Source organism: Bidens hawaiensis, unplaced genomic scaffold (genome assembly GCF_021521415.1).
Source record: "Bidens hawaiensis isolate Kalapana, Puna unplaced genomic scaffold, B.hawaiensis_p1.1 tig00081514_1, whole genome shotgun sequence".
Classification (NCBI taxonomy): domain Eukaryota; kingdom Viridiplantae; phylum Streptophyta; class Magnoliopsida; order Asterales; family Asteraceae; genus Bidens; species Bidens hawaiensis.
In genome coordinates this window covers 8,843-31,242 of record NW_027506764.1, presented here as the reverse complement: position 1 = coordinate 31,242, position 22,400 = coordinate 8,843, and the positions used below count along the sequence as shown (strand labels likewise).

The following is a 22,400-nucleotide window of genomic DNA, read 5'->3' as shown; positions in this document are numbered from 1 at the left end:
GGGGCAAAGCAAAGGGCAGAGCTTCGAGTGACGGGCTGTCGAAGAGCAAAGAAAAAAGTCACTCGAAGCTCCTCTGTCGCGCCCTAGCCGAGCGGTCATCGCCTGCACAAGCAAGCAGATTAGCTCCGTCATTCCATTATTGTGCCGGCAGGCCTGGGCGAGCGAGGTAGGCTTAGATTAGAGGGAGGGGGACTGCGAACGTCCGCCCCATGAAGCGCCGGGGAACCATGCATTCCTCTCGGGCTGGGCTCTCGCGTGTCCGGGGTCCGATCAGATCAACCAGCAACCGGTTTACGGAACAAGGAGTTAAGCAAGGGCCGGGAGATTGATGAAAGAAACTGGCCGAAGTCAGTTTTGTGTTCAACTCCGCGGTTGGAAGGATTGCTTTTCTGCCTTCTGTCTTTTCCTTCTCTCTCTTCTCTTAGCAAAGTAGGCTCAAGTCAAACTTTTGGCTTGCTACAAGCTGGGCTCAGGGACTGCAGTCAGCCGCTTCCCTTGTAGTCGTCAGCTCGTTTTTGACAGATCCAATCGGGTGTTCATAATCTGGAGTAAAAGGATTCGAACCTTTGCATGCCGGTACCAAAAACCGATGCCTTACCATTTGGCTATACTCCATACGGCCTGTTTTGGACGGTAAACGGGGAGAGGGGGAAGGGGGAAGCAGGGCTCGAAGAACGAGCTGAGCCGCGCAAGGACGCGGGGATATAGCAAGTAAGCAGAAAGGTTCTCCCTTTAGGACCGACTACAACAAGTTCACGACTCTAATAGAAAGAAAGGGTAAGCTCTCTGCTCTATTTGCTTGCAATGCTATGCCTATCAAAGTTGGCGAACGCTTCTGTAACCTTAGACTCGTTACGCTGTTCGACTGAACTCGTTGGCTCCACGTCCACCGAAAGTAGGTAACCTTCGTCACCGTTGGTTCCCGTAACCAAACCTTTCTTCTCTTTTTTCTTTCTTTTTTCTTTTTAGAAAGAAGAAGGCTCCTGAATCAGCGCATGGAAAAATCCGCAAGCAGGAGAACTGTACTAACCTGCCGCCGGTTACTTTATCAGGGCTCCGCAGGAGAAGAAAGAAGGTCCGGGTCCAATTTCTAATGAAGCGAAGGTCCCCCTTACTCCCTATTCTCTCTTAAAGCTTTATAAAGCTCTAAAAAGGGTTGGTTAAGACTATTGACTGTAAACGATAGCAGTTACAGTCACTCAATGGATATGCTCGCCTTTGGAATGAAGATGGATGAACAGGCACTTGAGCCTGGAACTGATGAAATTCGGGGTAAAACAAGGAACCGGTCACTATACCGGGGGGCGAGACATGACCGCGACTTAAGATTCAAGTACCGTTGAAAAGACTAAAGGAACGGGGGAATGACTACCTGTAATAAAGCACAGGCTAATACGAGCTGACCAGGAGAAGCAAGGCTTTAGATTATTAGATCCTGGACACAATCTTCCTAGAGATGGAGAGCCCCTGCCTTTTCTAGCCTCTCCTTCTTGCTTGCTTACCTAGCTCTTGTCTTAGTGACTCTTCCTCTTTTCTAGGTTTTTCTGAGGGTAGATTTTTCATTTGCCAATGAATTGGATCCGCCTTGATTCGATCAATAATGGGATTCTTGGCTAGAGAAAGGTTCTGTGACATGGACGCCCAGCCCAACTCGGTCGGTCGGTTGGCCCACCTAAGATATTCAAAAATGATCGATCAATTTGATCAAATTTGAAAAAGTCTTTCTCACTATTCAGAACAGTGGAGCTTTCGATCAAGATGTTCTCGCCTCCCCCGTTTGGGCTCTCGCTCGAATCGGAACCGGTAGGCTTTCGACTCAATCTAATAGCCTACCTACCGGGCGCCAATACAATAAAAGATAAAGTTTGCGCATGGGCTCATTATCTGATGCAGAACCGATGCGAGAGGGAGAATCAATATGCGAGAAGCGGGGATTGAGAGCTTTCAAGAACCAGTGGAAAGGAAAGACTTGTTCCCTGCATTCCTTTCTTTCCAAAGAGAGTCATTAGTGCTAGGGCATAAAAGCTTTGATTGAATGAACGCCACCTTGGTTGTATTGTTTTCAAACAAATCCAATGTTGGGCCGGTAATAGCCGAAGGTAAAAAAGGGGGAGATAGAGAAGAGGAGATTCAGATTAGTCACTCCACTCCATGGATAGTACACACAGATTCTTCTTTCATTTGCAATTCCTTTCGGGTCGGAAACGTGGGCTGCTGGTGGGGCTGTGCCCCTTCTCCCTCTTCTTCCGCTTTACAACCGGAATAAGGAACCTTAGAATTCACCCCGATGAAAAAATGTTGAGAGGCTAGCGAATCGGAATTGTATGGAATGTCCTACTCCTGCCCGAGCTTTCCGATCAACCAATCCCCTATTTCAGGGACATCTGTGTTAGGTAGGCCCAGGGATCACTGATTAGTCGAAGGAGCCCATCCCTCTGGCCTATCATTTGTTGGTTGATCCGGCTGGCGGCTCCTGCGGGGGCCCTTTATACTAGTTTGCTGCTAGGAGTCCCTCTAATCAAATCCATAATCCATAGAAGTCCCAATAGAAGTTTACTGACATGGCTCTTCAATCGATGATCTACTGCTCCCTCTTAGTTGCAGATGCCCATGCTTTGATTCGAAAGCCCTAGCCAGTGATGAATCCCCAGGAAGAGAGGACTATTGAATTCCTCCTCCCTTCAGTCCAGTTTGAACCCGTCCCAGCAACGAACACCTTCCTACTGCAAGGCTTTGCTCTGCCCTTCCACTAGAATCCACTCCGGGTCGGAGGAGCAGCTAGTCCAACTTCTTGAGCAGCCGAGAGATTGAAGAACGAACATTTGCTTGAATTCCTTGCCTCACCCTGAGATGAGAGGGAAGGTCGATTTGACTCAAATCCTGGACCTGATCTTTAATCCTACACCGGTTAATGATGCGATGGGAGAAGTTTTTCTTTTGTCATTTTTCATCAATGCTGGCCCAGTCGTCCATGCCCAATCCCAATGGACAAACCTTAGCCCCTAGCTCTATAATCCACCCTACCCAGTCCCTGAAAGCCCTCCCGGGGGCCTAGCCCTTCGAGTCTTAAGTGGCTTTCATCGTTGACGAACACCTGCGCTAATAAGACAAAGAGGGAGTCTTTGCCTTGAATGAATCAGTAAAGTAACAACGGATTAGTGGAATGAGGGATCAAGAGACAGATAGGGGGAGAATGGCAATCATTGGTGGACCTTCCCTTGAACGAGTCACGGAGCTCTCAATTGAGTGGTGTAGGTTCTGGAATTCCATCTCTAGTTGGGGCTTTCGGTTCGAAGGTTATAAAATGTGGTGCGGGTTCATCTCTCTCGACCAGTTCAGGTTCAAGGGAGGGTGATCGAGGGGACCCAGACTTTAGATCTCTTCTCTATAGCGGGAGGTCTCTTTCGTATCAAGAGTGTTTTGGGGAGGCCAGGGGAGACGGATTGGATCGAGAGGCGATGCTTATACCTCTTCTTTATCGATAGGATTCCCATCATTTGCAGTCTCCGGCGAAGGAGATAAGGGCGAGGGACCGAACATGTTCTATCCTCAACCTCCATCCGTCATTAGTAATCTTAATTCGCTTTTCCTATTCACTAGTACAATGCGCGCTACAACTAGCAGCCCCTTACTAGTAAGGGAAAAGGCTAGTTGTAGCGCAAGGGCTGATGAAACAGCAACTTGTTAGGACTAGGTTTTGGCTTGCCCCTTTATTCTTATTAGGAAGATAGGTTTGGAACCCTATACAAGGGGCTGCTTTCCGCTCACCCCTATCTCTAAAGGCACACTCGTTACCACTAAACGACGAAGCCGGGAGCGGAAGGAGGGACTTGAACCCTCAACCTCAGCCTTGGCAAGGCTATGCTCTACTAATTAAGCTATTTCCGCCAGCTACGGTAGTGGCGAAGCACTACTGAGCATTTCACGTATCACTTGATACGGACGACTTCTGTTTTTCCGGCGGACCACAGTCTTGACCTCCAATCGAGCTACGAACACGAGTAGGTAGGCGGCTAGGGGGGCGGCAGGGCTACGCCTTTTCAATCAATCTCCGGCCGCTCCGCTATTGGTGCGAGCTGTAAGGAGTCTTGATCTCGAGTCAAGCTGGGGCGTCATCTGTCTTTTAAGTTAAGTCATTTCCTAAGAAGGCTCCTCTTATTCTTTCTACGATAATCCAAACTGCAAGCTCCACGAGTCTGTCGGAACCAGTCGATTCCTGAGCCATTCGTTCTCTCCTCTCGGTTGGCCTTTGCCAGCCACTAGAGCAAGTAAGAGAACCTACAGTGAATGCCGCAGATTTTTACCGGATTGTACACCTTTGTGTCTGGCTATGTATATGGATGTGCATAAAGAAGGGACGGGGCATCTCTATCCTTTTTTGGGGGAAGAGAGAGGGAAGAAGCTACAGCGGCACCTCACGAACTTCTTACTGGAGCAGTACTATAGGCATTTTCGAGTGTTTGGATGCACGTCTTTTGTTCATATTCTTGCGCAGTTAAGAGAGACATTGTCCCCAAGGAAACCACTTGTGTCTTTCTTGGATATGCTCAGTCCGGGTATAGACGCTATGACGTGAAATCCTAGAGACTCGATGTATCCTTGAATGTTCTCTTTAATGGGGGCGCTTCATCTTTTCCTTAACCTAATTAATAAGCCCCGGGGGAGAATGATGATGGAGATGTATTGCGGCCTTCTCCTGTTCATCAACTCTAACTGCATTCTTCTGCAGTTGATGTTACGGATCAGCCTCACGCTTCAAGCAGCTTTGCTCAGCATCTTCTACCGATTGTCAGCCTGTTCAGCTGAACTTAGAGGATTCCAGTCACCCGGCACAGCATGTTTATTCTCGGCAGCGATGACAGTCTCTTTCCCAGGGTCAGACTACTCCATAAGATCAGCAGTCTAGCCCAGTTGCTCCCCTTTTAGGCGCTTCCTCTAGTTAAAGAGTGAATTCAGGAGTTCCAGGCAGGCGATAGGGGCTTCGGGGGGATAACATGAATCGTATAAGCCTGAACCCTATTAGTTATGTGCTTCCCCCATCAAGAGCTGGGCTACTACCCTAATAAAGTTCTTCCTAGCGTATAGTATTGGGCAGATTGAGTCTTTCTCTAATATAGTACCTAATAGTTAGATTAAGCATTAGGCGCAACTTTGACTATAAAGCATCCCGTTAATATCTTCTCTTTCTGTCTTCAAGCTTCAAGCTTTTGCCTAGGAGCTCGGATTCCAGTCCTATCGTTAGAAGGCAGCATAGTTGGAATTTCTTCCTGCGGCGAATAAAGGAAGAGCTCTCGGTAGTTGCGGTGGAGTAAAAAAATAGATTATTGCTTTCGGAACCGGGAACTGTCTGGTCCTCTCTTATGATAGCATCGTCATTCGCGCAGCCTTTCTTTATCCCTTGCTTTTTACGGCCCTGCTACTAATAGAATAAAAAGACTAAAGTTCCGTTGGGTGCTGCCTTAGTTCGCTAGCTTCGTTGTATGGAATGACCGGACTGACTTCAGGGAAGTTTTTGTGGTAAAAGTAAAAGAGTTGGGTTCTCTACCGAAGCCGTTATTGGGCTTTCCTTTTCACCAGGGAAACTCCCACGAGCTTTAGGGTAACCTCTGTCTTCATGTTCACATCTTTTTGTTACTCTTTCATTCGGCCTTTCGCCTCCCTCGAAGTAAAAACTCTCCAGTGAGACCAGATCAGCCAAAAGCCTTGGTGTGCTAACCAAAGAACCCGCCCCATCGGACCCAGTTTCCAAAAGATTGAGTGGTCTGCGCATAACACCTCCTGACGGGACATCTCCTCCATCCCCGTTGGTCCTTCCAAAACCTACTTCTCTTTTATTTCTTTTATTTTCTTCTTTTTCACTCTGGCGCAGCATTGTCCACTGGGGATTAGTAACAAAATAAAGTAACTGGCTGATGGGAGACCTGTTCCACGTCTTAGCTTCGACCTCCCAGTCACAGCACACACATGCCTGACTGAGAAACAACCAACAGCCTTGTTCCAAAGAGTATAAAGAACCCCCTCTAACAAAACAAAGTAGCAAGAAGGATGACTCTCGAAGGCTTGGTCCGTATACCGAAACAAGGTCCCAGATCAATTTGCTGAAGCCGAAGGCCAATGAGGAAAGGTCCTTGACTTTGCTTGAAGCGGGAAATAAAGTATACTTTGTATACTATGAATAATAGCTCTTCCTAACAAATGGAAGTGTGGAGGAATCGAAAGCTAGAGCTATTAGTCTACAATAGGGTTTTCTATCAATCAATCAATAGTGATATCTCACTTTCAAATGCGATATTAGCTCTGCTAGCTTTCATATCGACTAAACTGAAATGAATTCAATCGCCTTATAGTTCCCTTAACTTATTATATGACTCAGCTTCGCCTTTTCCTTCTCTACTCCCAACCTAAAAGGGAAGTCCCGAAGGCGCATCTCTTCCGATACTCTTGTTGAGTAAGATGTTCTTCTTGCCTCTCTAGCCTTTCGCACAGCAGTAGGAATTGTCTAATCTACTAATCTAAAGCCGCTTTGAATCTCTTGGAGTAATAAGGGCAATAGGTCTTTCTTGGAAAAGATCCTTCTCTCCAGAGCGTAAGCAAGGATTTCTGATGCGCGGAGGGGCCCTTAGGTTTTCGGGGCATTGGATTCTCACCAATGTTTGCGTTACTCAAGCCGACATTCTCGCTTCCACTTCGTCCACTACCGCTCGCGCGGGTGCTTCACTGTAAGGCGGAACGCTCCCTTACCGATGTCTTTTTCCTATCTTCAATTAAAGAGACCCATACATACAAAGATCTAGGTAGTTTATCTCCTTCTAAGAAGTAAAATACCCTTCCCGTGCTAAGAGCCTTTCGAAACTCTTGAACTGTAAGAGAGACTTCATTTAGGAGTGATCTTTTCATCCAACTAGAAATATCATAAGAGAAGAAAGAGAGCTTTAGAAGCATCTTTTCTTTATGCCCAACAACTCCCATGCCTTTCTTGGTCGGACCAAGCCAACTATTTCCGACAAGTCTTTCCTCATTTTTAGAGCAAGAAGCGGAACTACAAGAAAGCTTTCTTTATCTTTATGGATAACCAATTCATTTTCAAATATAGTTGGGAGACTTTACCCAAGAAATGGGTTAAAAAAATGGAAAGATCGGAACATGGGAATAACTCTGATACCAATACGGACTGCCCATTTCAAATGTTGTGCTTTCTTCAATTGCATACCTATACAAGGGTTCAAGTTTCGATCGATATTTGCGGAGTTGATCATCCCTCTCGAAAACGAAGATTTGAAGTGGTTTATAATTTACTGAGTACTCGGATAACTCACGCATTCGTGTACAAACCAGTACAGACGAAGTAACACGAATATCCCCGGTAGTCAGTCCATTTCCATCAGCCGGCCGGTGGGAGCGAGAAGTTTGGGATATGTTTGGTGTTTCTTCCATCAATCATCCAGATCTACGCCGTATATCAACAGATTATGGTTTCGAGGGTCATCCATTACGAAAAGACCTTCGTCTGAGTGGATATGTGGAAGTACGCTATGATGATCCAGAGAAACGTGTGGTTTCTGAACCCATTGAGATGACCCAAGAATTTCGCTATTTCGATTCTGCTAGTCCTTGGGAACAGCGTAGCGACGGATAATTCAGAATCAGAATAGGTCCAGGGGACAAATCAAAAGGAAATGTTATTTGCTTCGTAAGAATAAGAATTCACTTCTATGAAAGACTTTCACGGGAATTGTCTTGATCGTCGGATATCTTTGTTAAAATAAAAAAAAGGAAGAAGTGTTATCGCCTGCAATTCTTCCCAGTATGGAATGAGTAAAGAATCAAGCTACAAGTTTCGATCTATACGAAAAGCACGGGTTTTTTTCTTTCTTTTGGTTTCATTGATAGCAGAATATCCTGACTCTATAGGGGCGCTAGCGCTTTACTAATAGAATAAAAAAGAAAAGGGGCCTTAAAAACGTAATAGGCTGCGCTGCTACTCTAGGCTCGCTTCTTCAAGCACCGCCCCTTTTTGAAAACGAAACTAACGAGCAATCAAACAAACTAAAGCGCTAACGTTTATATTACTTAGTAAAGCAACCTTTCGCGCTAGGCGCTCACTTTTTTTGTCTGGGTGGAAGCTGGCGGCGGGGCTTGCTTAACCGGATACACAGAATTGGAATCTCTGTCACAGGCAAATCTTTCTATCGGGAAAGCCTCGCTTATTCAATCAAAGGGCTGATTATTTAGAACCTTGCTCCTAAGATAAGTAAGAAAGCGTTGGTGGGATCGGCGGGATGATGATGAGTATATAAATCAATAAAGAGGAAATGGCAAGATAATTGAATATCGATGGAGGTGCATTGCCGCTGTGGAAAACAGGGCAGGGATTCTCTACAATGACACTGTAGACCAAATGAAAGGGATGTAGCGCAGCTTGGTAGCGCCTTTGTTTTGGGTCAAATCACGGGTTCCAATCCTGTCATCCCTACCTATTCTTCTCCACTGGGCAGTCACGAGGGATCCATTGAGATCGATTCGGACATACATCATTTTCATTTTCTGAGACTTTATGCATGTTTAGTTTTGGGGGTACAAAAAGAATCCTTTTCTTTTTAGTCGTATCTACTGTGATAAGAAAACGTTCTTAGTTCAATTCGGTAGAACGTGGGTCTCCAAAACCTGATGTCGTAGGTTCAAATCCTACAGAGCGTGATTCTGTTCTTGTTAGGTCTAATTAGAATTCAATAACTTCACTCATTTGAAAAGCAACCTGAAGTGAACCTCCTGCGGATAAAAAAAGGAGGAAGTCAATAAAAAAAGAGATGTTAATGATTCAAAGGTCCAACTGATCGCCGCGCCTGTTTTGTAAATATGCAGTGACGAATAATTCAGCCAAAAAGTAATAGGAATTAAACCTAACACGATTCCAAAAAGAAAAACTTAAAGCATTTCGTTTTATTTGAAAGGTGAAAAAAGAAATATAGGGTTCCAAACCTAAATAAACATCCGAATCGCCCATGAATCTCAATGACCAAGAATTGGCAATTGACGCGGGAAGGAACTATTTAATACCTGGAATCTCACAGAAAGATTCATCATCTGTTACATCTACTCATCCCACGATTCCGAATCAACAGACCCCGTTACCGAGATAAGGCAACTCTTTTTGAAAGTCATAGTAAAAAGAACTGTGTCGTCTAACTTCTTTCACAAAGAAATGGTGTAAGCGGAAGGGAAGGCGTGAATCCTCGATCCTAGCTAGTTTGATCTGTCGAAATAAGGTTCCCGGTTGGCTTTGTATGAAGAAGCCTATCTTTCTAGCCCTAAGTGAGCCATAGATTGTGAGTGAGCTTTCGGGGAGTAGAGAGCGAGCGTAGAATACCAGTGGAAAAATTCTTTCTTTTTTCAATTTTTTGAAAGGGAAGAGACGCTTCTCGCAAGCAGCAACCATCTATATAGCGAGAGAGATCCCTTGTCTTTGTCGCCTTCCTATGTATAGAATAGCACGATAGAGGCCCTAATCTATAGCAAGAGTCTAACCGCCTGCATTGATGAACTGAAGCAGGAATGAGAATAACCTAGTCTCCTTATGATTATGAAGTAAAGCAATGGAAGAGAGGAAACAGGCATAACCGGGAACCATCTACGGCTTGAACACTCCTTCTTGCCTTTCAATCTCGACCTACGCTTGAAGGGATTAGTGGCTTTCTTGTAGTAAATGAATCAGAACATATAGGTAGCAACTATCTCGAAATGGATAAGTAAGCTCCCCCATTTTTTCATGAGTATGGGTGAAAGGCCCGCTTTCACCTACGACTTTCTCTGATGAGAAAGAGGTAGTGATTCTAGGACTAGAGGGAAGTTCAAGTCGACCAATGTGATAGGCGAAGAACTAACTTCTCTGGTGTCCGTCAAAGGATTCGTAGGGGATGACCTGTAATGAATCTGGCTGTTCGGGTTAAAGGGAAGGGCCTCGTCGAAATCATAGGCTTTCTACCCAACGCCACGGCCGTGGCCCTATTATTTAAGAATATTTACGGATGTATAAGGCCAGCATAGGCTGAGTCTAATTCACCATCCCGGGATTGAGTTCTGACCATAAAATCTACTATCATGCTTGGATGGAAGGAGCATTCAAGACTCTCGAGGTTGGACGGAGGCGCCTCTTCTCAGTCGGGAGTGAGTTGTGAATTCTGGTGATAAGGCTTGTGATGTTCGATCTAAGATATTCGGAATCAAGATCCGGATAGAATTGTTGGCTTTCTCAAGAGCTTTCTCGGCCGCTCCTAATTCCTATCTCGGTAGCTTCATCTTCTTCGGGAGCTGAGAATGCTTCTGCTGCCGAACCGGGAGGGACAAAGAGGCTTACTTGCCTTATTTCAAAAATGGAAAACACGTCTTTCTGGTGGGGGTACAGCCAAATCAAGATCCTTCTATAGTTGTGGACCGAGGAAGATTCGAGGGACTACGCGCTTTCATTCCCTTACAGCTGCCTTACAAGCCCTTCCACTGCCCTCACTCCCAATCGCCCCACTATCTGCTAGTCTGGTTCGACTCGAACTTCTGTCATGTCAAGCTTCCTGACCTGCTTTGTACCAGCCGGTATTTTGTGTACTTCGGGGCGAGCTCGCTCTAACGTCGTGCCGGGTCACAACGAATGGAACTTTTATAAGGCATGCACAATTGGACAAGCTGCTTACCGTGGCCACCTACCGCCTTCCCTTAAGGCCGTCGTCATGCTAGAACTCTCAAACGGTTGTCAAGGATGACTGTAATTCAGGAAGCGCTTGTAACGTGAGTGAAGCGGATTGAATACACATTTGTCGGGGTGAACTATCGAAAAAGACCCCCCAAATCGGCCTTGAAGAAAGGAACCTCACGTCAAAAGGGTTTGGCTGATGCACTGCGTCCCAGCGATCGTTGGCTAACACTAGATTCCAGAAATGGCTTTGTTTTGTCATTCTGGTGTTGTCGAGGCAGAAGGCACACTTGGATTGGAACTGATGCTGGAGGTGAATCCGCTAATGTGTCAGGTGAGGTCATACCACCAAAACGGCATACTTGAAACGACAACTCGCTGAAACCGCACTAAAGCTTTGAAAGAGACGTTCCCCTCATCCTTAAAGTAAAGACGGTTACCACATCTTTCATTAAGGGAAGGCGCTGACTAGCCCTGCTCAATAAGGATGTAGGGTCTCTTGAGCGCTTCATTGAGCATTTTGATTTCCTATCCCGTCCTTACGCTACGCTATCCATAACCATAAGGTTGACCTATAGCCCTCTCTTCTCTCTCTTTGTCCACGCGAAGATTCCCCTTGGTCATGTAATAGAAGAAAAATGGGAAGACCTCCCAGTTGGACCCAGACTGCGATGGTAGTGAATGTGGCCTCAGCTCCCACAAATGCAGGCTCCCAAAGCCTTAGACTGAGATAGTACCACAAAGCAGGGGTTAACATAAATGACTCTATAGAAGTCCTCTCCCGCTTGAAAGCTAAATAAGGAGGTGCCCCAAATCCCTGCATTCCATTCTTGGCAGAGGTTCCTTCCATCTAATCCCTTGAAGTACTTCGCCCACCTTCGAAGAGTTAAATAAATGATCATTCAAAGCAGACTAAAGGCATAGGGCAAAGGAGCGAAAGCCATTGCGCTAACGAAGTTTTCTTGCTAGGGCTAGCGCCTTTAGTGTTCCCGACCGCCTGCCTTTCGGCCTTAGCGTTCCAAACAACCAGTAGTGTGACCGATCTGTGTTCAAAACAACCGATGACGCTAGCGACGACTCGTGGGGCCACCTAACGCCGAAAAAAAAGGACTGGTGCTATAACGACCTGTGGTGTGGTCCTAACAACCTACTATGGTAACGACAACTCGTAGTGGTCCTAACTACTAGCAACAACCACTACGGCAAGCGCCACAACGACGATAACGCTAGACCTTAATATAGGCTTGCGAAGCAACCGCAACTCGTTGTAGGTCCTCCCCTTACATTACAGTCGAGTAGCTTTCACTCCTCACTTGCAACGTGCGGTTGGTTTACCTAACGCATGGCTTCCCCAACGCCAATAGTCGCATGAGTTCTCCTAGACCATAACCCATGCCTTGAAACAAACCGCATGATGCGTTCCGGAGTTGCCGTAGTTCTGTTACCCGCTTTGTCGTCTTGGATTGGGAAGGATACGACAGGCTCATTTCAAGGACACTCAATTTCAGGCTTTCGAAGCTCTGACGCTTTCTGTCGCATTCGTTCTATCTTTTGTTTACCTATCATTTTCACTTTCTTTAACCGTACTTAGGCAGCTCTTCGTTTGTTCGGCAGAGGCGTAGAGCTATCTACTTGGTCGTGACTGGCTCTGCTACGCTAGGTTCTCCCTATGGCGCTACGCATCGTTTCCTTCGGTCGAGCGAATCCCCTTGTTCCGGTCCGAGAATCCCTATGTCTGAGGTCGAGCAGCTACGCTCTCGTTGGTCGAGGTTAGATCCTCGTATGTCGCCACTCTCGTCACTGGGCGTTCTCACTTTTGCCTTGTTATCTCAGGACACTCTGCCAGGTTGTTCCTTGTTGACCGGCCTTGTGATTCTCGTTATAGAATGTAGTGCCCAACAGTTTAAAGGAACGGGTGAAGTCTCGGGATCCGCTCTAGTCGAGTAAGAGATTTCCCCTGTAGAGTAGTCTCCGTATCAGTCCATGGGCTAAGGCGCAATTGCCTTCTTAGAGCCAGTAACTTCGTACTGAAAATTGGAGAAAAAAGAGTGACAGAGGCATCTTCCATTCATCTCGATTTTGTTTTTTCTGCACCATATTTTGATCTCCCTTTTCTTCGATCCGGAATTCCCAACAAATCCTTGACTCCTCGAATACAATGGGATTTCACACCTGGCGAATCTTTCACTCTACCTCCTCTTATTAAGACTATAGAATGTTCCTGCGAATTATGACCTTCGCCCAGAATGTGAGCAAATATATCATGTCGATTGCTCAACCGTACTTTGGCTATCTTACGTGGAGCTGAATTAGGTTTTTTCGGTGTTCTCGTTGGTACACGCGGGCATACTCCTTGCTTCTGGGGACATTGATCCGAAGCTCGAGTACGGTCCGTGCACCGTTTTTCTTCTCTACCATGACGAATCAATTGATCAATGTAGGCAAAGTACGGTTTTAGGCATCGCACTCTTGACTTTTGTCCTTCCCCTCGATTTTTGCCCTATCGCTAGTGGTTACTCCCGATACGAAGCACCCCTTTTCCATTCATAGAGAGATCCAATCGTCAAAATCAATAAAAAGGCCATCATGGACCAAGATCCAAAGGGATCAATCTTGTTGGGAGGTACTGCCCAAGGAAAGGAAAAGGTGACTTCCGGATCAGGGATAATAAATAAAATAGAAACAAGATAAAATCGTATATCAAAACGACTTCTGGCATCACCGAAAGGATCGAAACCACATTCGTAGGCCGACAATTTTTCTGGATAGGTCGAACTATTGGAAGCAAATGGAAAAGGAACACCGAGTGGGATCAAAGAAACTAGTGGACTGATCACTAAATAGATACAAATAGGTGCAAATTCTGACATCACCACAGCCCACTTTGTTTTCTCGCTCCTAGCTCGCGGAGCGGCATACCGAAAAAAAGATAGGATTTGAATCGATGACTTAAGCCCTTGCGCTATTCCCCCCTGATAGCAGTCAAAGTCAGTACGCTTTCTATTCTCTTTATATTATATATGAAAATAGATAAGAAAGGAGGGCTGCCGAGGCCCGGAACTTCTCCGAGAGGTTCCTTTCGATACTCTGCGCACAGAAGCGATATCGAACATCACTTATTGTCATTTCTCACATCACTTATTGTCATTTCTCAATTGATGATACTTCATTTAGCTACTTAATAAGATAAGAAGATCCAAAAAAAGATCAAATAACGGAAGGCGGAAGGTCGATTAGGAAAGGAGCTTTTCAAATCAAAGAATTCGTTTATTGCAAAGCCTTCTTTCAGATAAGTTGTTTATAAAAAAAACTCCTTAACTCAGTAACTCAGGATCGGTAAAGGCCTTACTCTATTCCTTGTCAGGAATAGCGGCCTTAGAGCTTCTACTACTATTGGCTATCTAACTCTCGGGAAATCGGGGGGTTTTGTCGGGGAATCGGTGTCGTGGTGGTGCTACGAGATGGCGATTTATCGTATAGAAGAATGGGTCCGCGAACCTTTTGATTGACCATAGATGCGAACTGACCGACCGCTACCTAAGAGAAGATAATTAGTTCTTCTATCGTTCAAGGGCAAGGGGAGAACAGGTAGCGGCTTGCCTAGATCTCGTATTTCCCACGTAGTCCGTCGAAAAAACCAACAATTCTCCTCTCAAAGTAATAGAGAGATCCTTTTCTTTTTCCGGTATGTAGCTCCGCGAACAAGGAGCGCATCATCAGAGCAGGGCGAAAACGAACATAGGATCATGGCCCTTTTCTTCTTTCTTTTGCTGCTGATCTCACATCGAGAGCAGCCCCTTCGTGTTCAGGATGATCGGATGAGAGATCTTCCTCCGACTCCGATAAATCGGTCAAGCGGGAGGCTACCCTCGACTTACCTCTCTCTAGAAAAACCCCCTCCCCAGAGGAGAGCATAAGCTCCAGGATGAGTATGTCCTGGATTACCGGATTCATTCTCGTCCTGATCCACCATGAAATTTTTTTCGAAAGAAAAATGATAGGAGAGGGCTCGTAATGATCTTTGAGAAGATCACAAGGTGCTGAACAGGATAGGGGGGTCTGTAGGTTTTTGTGAAAGGGATGCTCTTCTCATGTTATTGCTGAAAAGAAAAGGCGAATTCCTCTTTTTGATGTCGATTCACCCACACTTCCATTCCTTGTAGAGGGGGGCTAACTGCTTGCTGGCTGGGAGCTGTATGAGCGGTAACGTCCACGTACGGCTCCGTGAGAAGGACGGTGGACAGAAATCGCCTTGTTGTACCTCACTCTCGTCTTCAATGGGATCTGCTCTTTCTTTTTTAGGAGAGTATGCCAATATGATCTTAATGAGGTGCGGGGCTTTGCATCTGACATTCGTTGGGCTTCCCTCTTCGGGAGCCTGCGTCCCGGCGTTTTTGCGCAATAAACCCCTCCGGCCGAAGACTAGTGGTAGGTGCGCATATTAGGGGGTTCCCATGGTATGGCACGATTTATGGCGAAAGGATGCTTAACGAAGAAAAAAAAGAAATCCTGAGTAGTTTTTATTTTTTCATTTTGTCATTATTTCGCTTGTTTGTTTCGCTAGTTGTTTGGGTTTGCACTTGTATCTAATTTCTTTTGTGGTCTCTTCCCTCCATGGTAAAATGTCCAGGAGGGGGTGAGATGCACTCGTATGTAATCTTTATTTGTTTTTAATTTTATTTACCAAGGGCAATGCCCTTTTACCAAAAAAAAAAAGAAAAAAAGACCCTAAACCCTAAGATGGGAGAAGATCAGCAACAACAGCAATTGCCGGTTTTGTGGCCAGCAATCTAATAGCCACTCACATCTGTTCTTTGAATGCGATTTCCCCAAAAAAAGTATGGGCTGAAGTTAATAAACTCGCGAAGTTTAATAACCCACCTGATGGGTGGCTGGATTGCATACGTCATTTTAGTAAGCTCACCACAAATCCAAGTATAGATAGAATTATTTGGAGGTTGATGCTGGGTGCCACGGTCTACTACATTTGGCAAGAAAGAAACATGAGGTTGTTCCAGAAGAATAAGAGAAAGTGGGACGAGGTCGTTCAGTTGATCAAGGAAACAGTTAAGCTTAGACTTTGGAGCTTAAAAATCAAGGAATCTAAGGGAACTTTGGAAGCTAGCAAGATATGGAATTTCAAGACATATAAGAGACAAACCACAAAGGCTAATAATGTTGATACGTGTGGGTTGGTGTTTAGCTACAATCTGAATGGGATGGCTCAGGGAGTATAAGTATCCTCTTTGTAAATAAGTTTAGCATATTTAAACGTAGCGTAAATGCTTTTGGATTGATATTGTTTTCCTTTTAGCTTGGGGGGGAAATGTAAATAATTGCTTGGATTTGGACTGGTGTTTTGTTTGCATGCAGGTTAATAATAATAATAGTTCACAAAAGAAGGTGCAATCGTTTCATTCATGGACCAGAGAGGTAAGTAACGGGGTTGGGGTCTTTTGGGAATTTGCTGAAATAAGGTGTACTTTCAAAAGCGGTTGGGTAGTAATATGCCTCACGAGGCTCCTTCCGAACTCAAATTTTAACAGTCCGTGTCTCTTTTGTTTTCTCAAGCTTGGTCTGGGTAGACCTACAATCATAATTGAGGATGGGTCTGTCTCTGCGTGGAATCTTAGGGAAATTGATTGGGTTGTGCCGGGAGGTCGGCTTTACCAAAAGGGGATTAGGATAGACCACAATGTTGGCTTTAGGACCTCCACTCTCTTTCACGTTATATTTTTTGAGTTTCTAGATCTTGCCAACATTGGGAAACCTACAAATTATTTTATTTCCTTCTTGCCTTTTATTGGTTTTATTACTTTGAGTCTTCCAGTTCACTTGAATTGATGAGGCCCGCTTGGACATGGGGGGATGGGACGTATTGGGAACAAGGTGGAATAAGGAGAGTATACAGCCTGTGGGTAATCATCTTACTAAACTCCCCTAACCATAGAAAGCATATATATTTTTGGTCATTTTTTTACTCCATTTCTAGGAAATTTAAACTCTTTTTTCATTTTGGTGATTAACTGCTCTGGTACATTAACCCGGTTAATTGCTTCTGCGTGGTATGATTGGTGGCTAGGATGAATTCAATTGGTGGGAAATCAAAAAACCCAGAAGTGACGGATGGATCACATCATAGTGTCTAGGACAATTGCTTCCACCCCAAATATTTTTTACATGTTTTTAGAACTTGACTATGATGTGAGAACCCTTATTAGGATTAGAGGCCTTTTTATTTCCATCTTTGAGTCAGTTGTGTCTACCTTACTTGAGGTGGGAGGGTTTGGGTTTTGGGTTTACATTGTATGGAAAATATGGGAGAAGAAGATGGAGTATGCAAGCTGCACAGAATGCTTCTATAGATATGGGGGAATCGGGATGTATGTAATGTCTTTGCAGAGCTCTAATGAAGTTCTTAACACTAGAGGGACAACAGGCAAATCAACAAAATCAACCAGGAAGCTTAAGAGAAGGAACTACATGTTGGTAGAAAGAAGATCACGAGGTAAGTTGTGGGTGACACAAGAAAGATTCAGCTCAAAAGATTGCAAGATTGGTTCTTGGGTTGGGCTAACCGAAGATAAACAAATTGATTGGGCTATGATTTTGAAGATCAAGAAACGGGGCAGGAAGTTCCATGCTAGGTGGGCTAAAGAGAATGAGCTTAATAACAGAAAATGGACGGGGCTGAGCAATGGCCTCATAAATGTCGAGGTGCAAAAGATAAAAAGTAGGCCAAAAAGGGACGGGCACATAGACAAGCAAAAGGACTTCGGTTTGGAAAATGGGCTGGACTCAGATTTTGACGCTGGGCTTAAAGGAATGAGTACAGGATACATTGTTGGGCTAGGAAAAATAAAGAACACAAACAAGAATAAGGTCTGGAGGATTATATGGGCTAGCATTAGAGACATAAAGGCCGTAGAGGATGAACACCACAAGAAAACCGGTCCAAAATGAAACTGGGAACATGGGAATCAAAGGAAACACAAGCAACAAGATTCGCAGGGTCTTAACACTAGAATTCGCTTATGTTTTTTGTATTTTATAACCTATGTTTGGTTATGTTACACTACCACCATGGACATTACGTGATTAGTAGTTTTAGATTTTTCGGGACTTAGTGTTTACTAGTTGAGGGCATGTCCTCTTCTAGCTCTAAGTCTTCTCCTTTTGTACTTGGTTTTTATTTATGTTAATTTTACCAAGGGCACTGCCCTTTTATCAAAAAAAACCCTAAACCCTAAAATGAAACACTTTTCAGCCATGGGATATTTATTCAAATTACAAATTATGATGTATTTTATTCTATTTATTCAATTTGTGTACTTGTTTAATGTTATTGAAACTAAATAATTATTATCGTTTTAATTAGTGTATTTTAAGTTGCTGTCCAATCAATACGTTACGCCCCGTCATGTTCCGCCGCCTTTGATCGGGGTGTGGCATAAGCATTGCCCAACCGCTAATGGTGTGGCTCCACCTTAGCCTATGCATTATTGCATAGATTTTCTTTCCTGAAAAACATAAAAAAAGAAGTATAGGGCAAAACTAGGGCTCATTCATCTCCTTTAAGGAACAATAAGGTTTTCCTGACTATACTATTTTATCCTTTACTTTTGTAGCTTGCTCACGACACATTTCATAATAAGTTTCCAGACTCAATTTTGCTTACTCTTTTATCAAGATGCCCGAAAGGATTATGTATCAAGATGTGATTGACCATGCCAATTTTAGAAAGAAAAATTTTTCAAAACCGATCTTGAGAAAAATTTGGATCAGCATGCCTATCCAAAGCATGATAATAACATATATATGCGTATGTATAGTTAGTAGGTTTGGTTGTGCTGTTGATTACAAAAAAGGATAATAAATTACATTTCACATTTCATCAAATATTAATCAACTACAAAAAAATTTTGGATCAAACCCAAAGCCCAGCCCAACTCGGCCCTTCCATTCCCTAATACTCCAAAATGATAAGACAGCCAGATGTTGTTTTTAGGTTCTCTTAGCTAGATTAAAAGTTGTTTTCAAGAATAAGTTTGCAACACGATCTTTCCTATGGCACAAAACACGCAATATAGTATCGGGGTCCCTACGACTCCACATGCCAGTAGCGGGGGGCACAAGCAAAGGTAATTCACTACCTTCACATGGGTACAACGCAGTAAAGTCTTCCACCAACTGCTCTGTTGTCCTTCCCATCAACTCAACCACTACTTCAACTGTCTCAGCATCTTTGTCCACCACCTCCGCTGACATTAGTCCCATGGCCTCCCCTTCGCCATAACTTGCAAACACCCGCTTCAAAAGCTTCAAGTACTCTTCAATCATCTCATGATCGGCTATACTGAAACTTCCAGCGTTTCCTCCTGCTATTAAAACCATAAGGTAGGCTTCAAAAGAGGCCTTTAATACCTCTTTTATGGCCAAAGGTTGAGCTCGCTCCGTCACAATAGCACTTAAAAGAGTGAGATTCTGCTTCAGAACTTTGAGAGCTTGGGTGATTCGAGCATTCACTACGTGCCCTTCAAATAAGGTTCCATACATAACCGAGTTGGAATCTAGAAATATGAGTCGATAGGCTGCAACCTCAGACACATGATGGGTGGCGGCCATGATTGCAGATCTAGTGTGCTCAAAGTGAGGGTGGCAATGGTTTTTGTGTGAATGAATAATTTTAGAGGAATGACAAAGACATTTGTCAAGGGGGGTGAGTTGGAAAAGGAGGTAGTGTAAAGTATTGAGGCGGATGTAGAGGCGTTGGATTCCACGACTAGTTGAAGGGCGTGAATTGTTGTGGCCTTCTTCCTCCAATCCCATTAATCCCAATCCAAGTCCCAATCCAACTCCAAATCCCACTCCCAGATTATATGGATTAAACCCTGTTACTGCACATGGAGTCGCCTTCTTCCAAAGTTTTATCAATCTCGAGTCCCGACTACATCGCGTTAGGGGAGGGAGTGTAGGAATATAGTTCCCTTTTGATCCTAAAAATGCAAACATTGTTACAAATCAAAGTTATACTTACAAACTAAATGAACTAAACGTCAAAGATAGAATGATCATATACCACATGATGCAACAAAACAAGCGTAGTCCCCCAATATTTCTTCAATCCCATTCGCAAATTCGTGAACCAAATCCTCAGAAACAGAAATTGGATTGTCAAAAAAAGAAAGCACAACTTCTCTAGCCTACTTTACCAGCTCTACAGCTGAATGTGCATAAGGTTCCGTTTTTGACTTGGGATTCCATGTCTTGGTTCAAAAATGATACATTTATTAAAAATCAGTGCATATATATATAAAAGAACATGTTATGTTACACTTACTTCAGCTTCTTCAGCTTTATGGAGAACAACTTTGATTCTCTTGAGCCTCCCATTAATTGATTGCCCCAAAAACTTGACGATGATGGAATTGATGTCATAAAGAATCATTTCTCGAACAACCGCCTTCCCCCCATCCTCGCATTCGACAGAGTCCTCAACTACCATTTTAACTAAAAGCTTTTCGAGCTTATCCGCCCGCTGCAACACTGCCAGCATCTCATTGGTAATGTCAGAATTGCATGTCAAGAACTGCTTCAACATGGCACCATAGCAAGAGTGGAGCGTGGCAGCTGCAACCCCAGCTGAAATCGGGTGCCATTTCTTCAATATCATACTAAAACTTCTCCTTTCCTTAAGTGCCAATTCTTCTGTTTCTTGTGCCAATCGAACAAGTGTTTTGCACACTTGTTGGAAAGACATTTTCCTACTTATCATGTTGATTCCATTCTCTACCATCTGCACATGTGCATATAATTAATGGAAATTGGGTAATAATATGTATCAACAACATGCATGTTATGTCATGTAAACCTTGGAAAAAGCATGTTGCAAAGAGGATCTAGTGTATTGATCAACCCTGTTTCCTGCAGAATCTGATGCTACCTCACGTTTGTCTACAGGTACATCTTCTTCCAAAATTCTCGTGGCTGAGAAAACTAGAGGAAGAATGTTCTCCATTGCCCCAATTGTTCTCTCGTTAAAACTTCCATGGTAATCCATCAATCTCTTCTCACACCACACAGTCACACATGTCAATACTGACGACAACATCTTAATATAGATGGGCTCTTTATCAGCTTTCTTGGAATCGTTAGCGACTTCGGTCAACATCGCAAAGGAGGCACTAAGAAGATTTTCCTCTACTTGTCCAGTCAGAACGTATCGTTGGAAAAACACCCAAGTGAAGCATAGATCATGCATAGGTTTATTGAACCCCAAAGTGGGCCATGTTTTCTTCATTAGCTCCAGTAGCTCGTCAACCTCATCCAAGACACACGTGTCATCTTTCAAGTCAAAGACCGAGTTAAGGAGGGAAACATAAAGGGTTGCGTTGAATGAATAACCATCAGCCTAGTGGCAAGTGTCGGTTGAGGAGCCGTCAGCACTTCTCCATGCCAATGAGACAACACAATGGCATATAGTCCTCATAGCCTCTGAGGTTTTTCCGATGTCGATGGGTTTAACAGTGCTGCTACGGATGATATCTCTAAGAGACAAAGCCAAGTTGTCGGCTATGTCCAAGGGGTTAGAGGGGTAAAGGAGGAGTCCTACCTTGAGGGTCTTGAGTTGGCGCCTTTGCCACATGTGATATTCGTTGGAATCATTGAATTCTGTTGGCTTTAGATGTCGAATGAGCTCTAACGGGAGAATGATCGTCTCTGCTCGTCTCCCCGTCTAATAAACAAGAATTAATGACTTAATAAACTGTTAAGCATGTAAGAATATTTAATTAATTAAGTATGTTACTTGGCCGACAAGGGTTCTCATGAGGGTCTTACGAAGCCTGTTATCACTAGCCTCAGACACCATCATCTGCACTCTCATGATCTCTGCAGAAGTCAATGGCCTCCTAGGTCTTCTGGTGGATGCGGGATTGGGGTTGTTCCTCCGAGAAGAGAGATTTCGCTTGAGCATCTTCAACCCAACCGCCCTTTTAAAACGGCTAGCCCCAACCCCAGCACCATTCTCCCCATCGGAGGAGTAAAATTGAATGGCGTTACGACCTCCAAAACCTGGGGACGATCTGCATGACGTGAAGAATATCTCATAAGCGATAGCCTGGATATCATTTGATTCGAGGCCATATGGGGTTTCAAAAGGGCAAGAAAGATCGAGTGGGATCATGGTTGTATTAAAACCTATGGGTTGGGGTTGAAGATGTCAAATTCTGTCCAAGAGAGTATGCTCGACGAAAAAGACAAAACCAAAATCAACAACCTAATTTCTAACGTGTAATCTTAAAACCAAATCCCTGGCATTGCGTATTTATCTTGGGGCCATTAGTTTCTCATTTTATTGGATTCGCATATTTCATTATATTTAGCTCATTTCTTATTTTTACCTATTTATATTATTTTCCTACCACTAAATATTTAAGTCTAAATATATATAAATTCTATTGCCAAATGAGCAAGGAATTTTTAACCCAACTACACTAAAGCAAAAAATGAATTCTTAAAAATATTTAACCGATAGCATTTTGTGGTTAAAACCGAACATGGCTTTTTCAATATTCAGCGAAAAATCAGGATTTGGTCATGTAATTCATCTGGAGTGTTTCCAATAATATCTTCAGTGGCTTCTGTTCTTCTAAAAACATTTGAAGCTTCTATGAACAAATACACATGAACACATGATCTATAATTAAGGCATTCA

General features: G+C 43.9%; 2 non-coding genes and 2 pseudogenes across 2 annotated transcripts; 2 read left to right on the top strand and 2 right to left on the bottom strand.

Annotated features, from left to right (window-relative positions):
* Window positions 1–3,815: 3,815 nt before the first annotated feature.
* On the bottom strand, window positions 3,816–3,888 carry TRNAG-GCC (transfer RNA glycine (anticodon GCC)). The gene has a single exon. It is a non-coding gene; the product is annotated as a tRNA-Gly (tRNA).
* A 4,735-nt stretch (window positions 3,889–8,623) lies between these two features.
* On the top strand, window positions 8,624–8,697 carry TRNAW-CCA (transfer RNA tryptophan (anticodon CCA)). The gene has a single exon. It is a non-coding gene; the product is annotated as a tRNA-Trp (tRNA).
* Window positions 8,698–14,227: 5,530 nt separating this feature from the next.
* LOC143618510 (putative mitochondrial protein AtMg00530) lies at window positions 14,228–14,926 on the top strand (annotated as a pseudogene).
* A 3,762-nt stretch (window positions 14,927–18,688) lies between these two features.
* LOC143618508 (protein unc-13 homolog) lies at window positions 18,689–22,001 on the bottom strand (annotated as a pseudogene).
* Window positions 22,002–22,400: the final 399 nt, after the last annotated feature.